Source organism: Aquarana catesbeiana, linkage group LG11, assembly GCF_042186555.1.
Source record: "Aquarana catesbeiana isolate 2022-GZ linkage group LG11, ASM4218655v1, whole genome shotgun sequence".
NCBI lineage: Eukaryota > Metazoa > Chordata > Amphibia > Anura > Ranidae > Aquarana > Aquarana catesbeiana.
In genome coordinates, this window is record NC_133334.1 from 273,683,046 (window position 1) to 273,689,961 (window position 6,916).

General features: G+C 43.3%; 1 long non-coding RNA gene across 1 annotated transcript in view; it reads left to right on the forward strand.

The window, feature by feature from the left end:
- LOC141111788 (uncharacterized) overlaps window positions 1-6,500 on the forward strand; it is a 7,489-nt gene extending 989 nt beyond the window's left edge. Inside the window, exons 2-4 of the long non-coding RNA XR_012236477.1 lie at window positions 2,098-2,206; window positions 2,311-2,389; window positions 4,909-6,500. This is a non-coding gene — a long non-coding RNA (uncharacterized lncRNA). The remainder of the gene's footprint in view (window positions 1-2,097; window positions 2,207-2,310; window positions 2,390-4,908) is intronic.
- Window positions 6,501-6,916: the final 416 nt, after the last annotated feature.

Below are 6,916 nucleotides of genomic sequence, written 5' to 3' on the forward strand. Positions count from 1 at the left end.
CTATTAAGATATTTATTGGTTTATTGGCTCCTCATTTTGTAGCGCACTGAAATCAATGGATGCTTTACAAGTGTCTTTTTTTTTTTAACTGGATATGATGCTGTCACCGGTCCTCTTTACCCTCTTCTAAATGCTGCAGAGTGTGACACCACATAATGACTTCTCTTTGCCCTCTCCCTCTCAAGCAGGTTCCTGTCCCTGACCATTCATTCACCAGAAGTGACACGGGTCTCCTTATTTAACCACTTCAAGCCCCGGAAGATTTGGCTGCTCAATGACCAGGCCATTTTTTGCAATTTGGCGCTGCGTTGCTTTAACTGACAATTGCGCGGTCGTGCGACGTTGCACCCAAACAAAATTGGTGTCCTTTTTTTTCCACAAATAGAGCTTTCCTCTGGTGGTATTTGATCACCTCTGCGGTATTTATTTTTTGCGCTATAAACAAAAAAAGAGCGACAATTTTGAAAAAAACACAATATTTTGTACTTTTTGCTATAAGAAATATCCTCTTTTTTTTTTTAAAAAAAAAAGCTATTTTTTTCTCATTTTTCTACATATTTTTGGTAAAAAAAAAAATCGCAGTAAGCGTATATTGATTGGTTTGCACAAAAGTTATAGCGTCTACAAAATAGGGGATAGATTTATAGCATTTTTATTATTATATATTTTTTTGTACTAGTAATGGCGGCGATCTGCAATTTTTATTGCTACTGCAACATTATGGCAGACACATCGGACACTTTTGACACATTTTTGGGACCATTGACAAATATACAGCTATCAGTGCTATAAAAATGCACTGATTACTGTAAAAATGTCACTGGCAGGGAAGGCATTAACACTAGGGGGCGATCAAGGGGTTAACTATGTTCCCTGCTACGTGTTTCTAACTGAAGGGGGAGGGGACTGACTAGAGGAAGTGATGGATCGTGGTTCCTAGCTATTAGGAACACACGATCTGTCACTCCTCACGGAGCAGAACAGGGATTTGTGTGCTCTGAGACGTATAACAAATAGCAGCTAGACTTAAAATTAGTTTACTGTACTAGATCAGGCAGCAATTGCGATTGGTTGCCAGCGGTTACAGCATATCATTACTGCTTACTGACTGGTTGCTAGAGGTTGCAGCACACATTACGGCTCACTGATTAGTTGCTAGAGGTCACAGCAAATGATTTCTGCTTGTTAATTGGTTGGTAGAGATTACTGTACAGTAATACTGCTCACTGATTGGTTGCTAGAGGTTACAGCAAATCATCTCCTCACTGCAGGGGAGCATGATATACATATGAATGCCACCGTTATGTACATATCAATATCACCGGCTGCAGCTATTTACGTAATGCCGCCACTATTTACATATGAATACATATTTACATGTAAACACCGGGTCTGCAGGTGAGTCATCTGTACACAACAATAGGACAGAGCTGGGCAGCATTAGTAGCAGCACTTCACACTGAGATATCGGGACACAGCACAGGACTAAAACTTCAAGGGACGAGGGAATTTAAACCGGGATAGTTGGCAAGTATGAGGCAGCTGCTTTGGGCCACACAACAATGACAGGGCCCAGGGCAGCTGCCCTGCCTTAAAGACGGCCCTGCTTCCCTCTTGCTGAAGGCAGTTGCCGCTTTTGCCGACCTCTTGGCCTGTGGCCCTGCTAGTGGGCAATCTCAAACTCACCGTCACAAGCTGAATTAGGATGCCTAGGCATGGTCTAATGTAGTTAGCCAAACTAGCCACTAGATGGCAGGCTTGTACTTACAATATCAGTAAAGTGGCTGGTGTCTCAGCTGGTTGTATAACTGGGTGTATAGTTTTCTTTATGATACATCATGAGACACAGAGCATCTTCATATCCATGTCAAAAGGAGTATGCTTCCACCTTCAGGTGATTGGACAGTGGTAAAAAAAATAAAAAGACCGTCCCTGCTGCTGCATATCCACCCATGATCCCTCCTGTATTGATTTGTATTGTAAGTGTTCTGTCTGCCCTCATGTTGTAAAGCACGGCGTAAACTGTTGGCGCTGTATAAATCCTGTATAATAATAATAACTGAAATACTGAAAACTGCTTTCCTTATGTTTCGAAAGCGGCTTTCCGTGGGGGCACCCGATGAAGAGGAGGGGCCAGGAGCGCTGGCAGGGCATCCCAGAAGAAGAGGATCGGGGGTGCGCTGTGCAAAACGATTGCACAGAGCAAGTAAGTCTAGGCATGTTTGTTATTTTTATTAAAAAAAAAAAAACGAGGGTTTACAACCCCTTTAGTAATTTTGTTGTCTTTTGCTTGACTCTTTCCAATTCCAGAACATCCTTTTCTGCTGATTAATGAGCGAAACTGGACTGTATTTTTTAGAATGGCACAGAACCAGTGTTTTGAAAAGGGGTAAGAGTTATATTATGATAATACAGGATTTATATGGTGCCAACAGTTTGCGTAGTGCTTTACAAAGCAAAAGGGAGACAATGCAGGTACAATTCAATACAAGAGGATTTAAGAGGGCCCTGCTCATGAGAGCTTCCGATCTAAAATAGAGGAAAATAGGTGTCAGGAGGGGCATGCCAGTACACAGAATGGAACATCGGGGCGGATGTCTGTGCGCGGTAGCACGCCGGTGCGGGGAAGTGCTCGCACACGCCTGTCACTAACACCGGCACCAATTAAAACTGCTACCCGCTTTCTTGCATCTGACTACCTGCCTACTGATCTGGTCTGCTTGACTACTCCATTTACCTTCTACCAGCCAGTCTCCGCTCACCTTCTACACGCTACCTGACCTGACTCTGAGGACACGCCGGCTACCTAGCTACGCTAGCTGCTGGAAGAGCAGGCGGGATTGCAGGCGTCACCGCAAAACCAGCAATAAAAAAAAAATAAAAAAACAACACATAAATAAGACAAAGGACCAGAACCATTGGCATTAAAATGGTTGCGGCACTTTTATTGGTTTTTAATTAAATTAATCATTTTCAAAGTTCTACTTTATTAAACCATCATAAATAATAAATACCACACCTCAAGCAAAAAATTCCAAACGTATTATAAAAACATAACTTGGTCCCCTTTATAAAAAAAAAAAAAAAACATAAGAAGTGCACTCTATGCATTGAGATAAAAAAGAAAACCTTCTGTGTGCAGCAGCCCCCCTAATACTTAGTAATAAGGAGAGCCGGCAAAACTGTAATCCTTGAAGTGACGTTTATTGGCACATCAGAGTGACAATAAAGCTGACACGTTTCGGCAATAGCCTTAGTCATAGCTACGACTAAGGCTATTGCCGAAACGCGTCAGCTTTATTGTTTTATTGTCACTCTGATGTACCAATAAACGTCACTTCAAGGATTACAGTTTTGCCGGCTCTCCTTATTACTGTTGCATTGGAGTGTGTTGGGACACATCGAGCCTCGGCACCTGTGAGTGGACCTGGTGTATGGATTAAGTTGCCCTTGCAGAGAGCGCTGTTACTTTTCTTCTTCCCCCCTAATACTTACCTGAGCCCCATCTCGATCCAGCGATGTGCATGAGAGCCTCGGCTCTGGGGTCTCTCCCTCCTCATTGGCTGCGATGGCAGCAGGTGCCGTTGGAGAGAGAGGGGGACATTAATGGACAGACAGAGCAGTAGCTCGGGAGCAAGCCTGCTCAGGTGCCCCCCCCCCCATGACAAGCTGCTTTCTCTGGGGGCACTCTGCAGGAGGGAGGGGCCAGGAGAGCCAGAGAAGAGGAGGATCCGGGCTGCTCTGTGCAAAACCACTACACAGAGCAGGTAAGTATACAGATACTCCTCATTTAACGACCGCTCGGACTTACGAGCAGCTCCCCCCGACCCGCGCGCGGGGCGCCATGTCATCACTCTGCATCAGCCTCGTTCTCACTCCCCGCCTGCTGTTTTTCAGGTATGCATTGTACTGTACTCTGTTCTTCTAAATGCCCCTTCCAGCGTTCTGTACTGTTTTATGTCCTTATGTACACAGTACTGTAATGTAATGTGTGCTTGTACTGTATACAGGTATTGCCCACCCCATGTCAGCAAAAAGAAAAAGCGTGCTTGCACCTGCAGAAAAAAAGAAACTCTATTGATCTTGATATGAAAAATAAGATCATTAACCACTTGCCGACCGCCGCATGTACATTTACGTCGGCAGAATGGCACGGCTGGGCAAATGGGCGTACAGGTACTTCCCTTTGAATTTGCCGCCGTGTGGTCACGTGCACGCGAGCCTGCCAGGAGCTCCATGAGTCGGATCGTGGGTCCCGCGGACTCGATCGCCGCAGGGATACCCGCGATCGTCTCACGGAGCTGAAGAACGGGGAGATGCTAATGTAAACAAGCATCTCCCTGTTCTGCCTAGTGACAGGACACTGATCACAGCTCCCTGTGATCGGGAGCTATGATCAGTGAAGTGTCATTCGTAGCCACGCCCCCCTAACAGTTAGAAACATTCCCCCAGGACACACTTAACCCCTCCCTAGCCCCCTAGTGGTTAACCCCATTCACTGCCAGTGTCATTTTTACAGTAATCAATGCAATTTTATAGCGCTGATCGCTGTAAAAATGACAATGGTCCCAAAAAAGTGTCAAAATTGTCCGACGTGTCCGCCATAATGTCGCAGTCACAATAAAAATCACAGATCGCGGCCGTTACTAGTAAAAAAAAAATATTAATAAAAATGCCATAAAACTATCCCCTATTTTGTAGACGATATAACTTTTGCGCAAACCAATCAATAAACGCTTATTGCGATTTTTTTTTTTTTTTTACCAAAAATATGTAGAAGAATACATATCGGCCTAAACTGAGGAAAAAAATATTTTTTTTATATATATGTTTTGGGGATATTTATTATAGCAAAAAGTAAAAAATTATGCGTTTTTTTCTAAATTGTCGCTCTATTTTTGTTTATAGCGCAAAAAATAAAAACCGCAGAGGTGATCAAATACCACCAAAAGAAAGCGCGATTTGTGGGGGAAAAAAAAGGACGTCGATTTTGTTTGGGAGCCAAGTCGCACGACCGCGCAATTGTCAGTTAAAGCGACGCAAGTGCCGAATCGCAAAAAGTGCTCTGGTCTTTGGCCAGCAAAACGGTCCGGGGCTGAAGTGGTTAAGGGCTATGAGGCTGGCAACAAAGTTAAAGAAATAGCAAAGTGAATTGGAACCTGCACATTCTACCATTTCAACAATCCTAAAGGATGAGGATAGAGTGAAAGAGGCAGTAAAAGCATCGACAGGATATCGAGCCATCATAACGCGGCAGCGGAAAGGCCTCATTCGTGACAAGGGGGAAATTGCTGGCGGTATGGATTGACGACCAAATAGACAAAAAGAACGCCAACGAGTCTTTTATCGATTCAAAACCAAAGCAACGCCGTATTTTTGAGAAACAAAGAAATATTCGACTGAAACATTTACAGCAATCCATGGATGGTTTGAAAACGTTCCGTCGAAGATTCAACCTCCATAATCGGAGGATCAGAGGGGAGAGGCTGCAAGTGCAAGATGTGGAAGCAGCTGAGAAATTTGTGGTGGAGTTGGATAAAATAAATCATCGGAAAAAAAAAAGGGTGGCTACTGCAGCAGATATTTAACACGGACGAAACTGAACTTTTTTTTTGGAAAAAAAATGCCCGAAAAGATCCTACATACACAAGGAAGGTAAAACAATAAGGCTTTTAACCACTTACGGACCGCCCGCCGCAGTTTTACGTCGGCTGTTTGAAGGAGGACATCGTTGTTCTGGCAGCAGCTAGCTGCCACAACCCACCCGGTATCCTCTTCTTCAGCGGGCGGCTCCGCTACAAGATAAAAGTGGTCTCTACGGCGGATTCGCAGCGAGATTACTTTTATCGGCGGCGGTAGAGGCCCCCCCCTCCCGCCGCGATCCGGTGCCCTCCGCCGCTACCGGAGCCGTTGGCAGCGGCGGAGGTCCGGTCACTTGCTGGCAGTGTTAATTTTAGTCTTAGGACTAAAATGGCATTTTAGTTTTAGTCCCGTTTTAGTCTTCATGCAATTGTTTTAGTTTTAGTCGTATTTAGTCAACTAAATCTCCAGTACATTTTAGTAATTGCAATTTAGTTTTAGTCATAGTCTTTTGGCTAAAATGGCTTTTAATTTTAGTCGACTAAAATAGTATTAATTTAGTCGACTAAATTAACACTGCTTGCTGGGCATGGAGACGACTGAGGGGAAGAAGACGGCCCCCCACCAGTCTCCATACCACTGCAGGGCGGAAGCGACGTCAAAACGTCACTTCCGCCCACAGCACTTAAAGGGCCATTTTTTTAAAATAATTTTTTTAAATGACATTTTTTTATTTATTTTTTTTTTTTATTGCATTTTAGTCTAAATATGAAATCTTAGGTATTTTTGACCCCAGATCTCATATTTAAGAGGTCCTGTCATGCTTTTTTTCTATTACAAGGGATGTTTACATCCCTTGTAATAGGAATAAAAGTGACAATTTAAAAAAAAAACAAAAAAAAACAGTGTAAAAATAAAAGGTAAAATAAATAAGAAATTAAAAAAAAAAATGTAAATGCGCCCCGTCCCGACGAGCTCGCGTGCAGAAGCGAACACATACGTGAGTAGCGCCCGCATATGAAAACGGTGCTCAAACCACACGTGTGAGGTATGACCGCGATCGGTAGAGCGAGAGCAATAATTCTAGCCCTAGACCTCCTCTGTAACTCAAAACATGCAACCTGTAGAATTTTTTTAAACGTCACCTATGGAGGTTTTTAAGGGTAAAAGTTTGTCACCATTCCACGAGCGGGCGCAATTTTGAAGCGTAACATGTTGGGTGTCAATTTACACGGCATAACATTATCTTTCACAATATAAAAAAAAATGGGCTAACTTTACAGTTGTCTTCTTTTTTTAATTCAAAAAAGTGTATTTTTTCCAAAAAAAAGTGCGC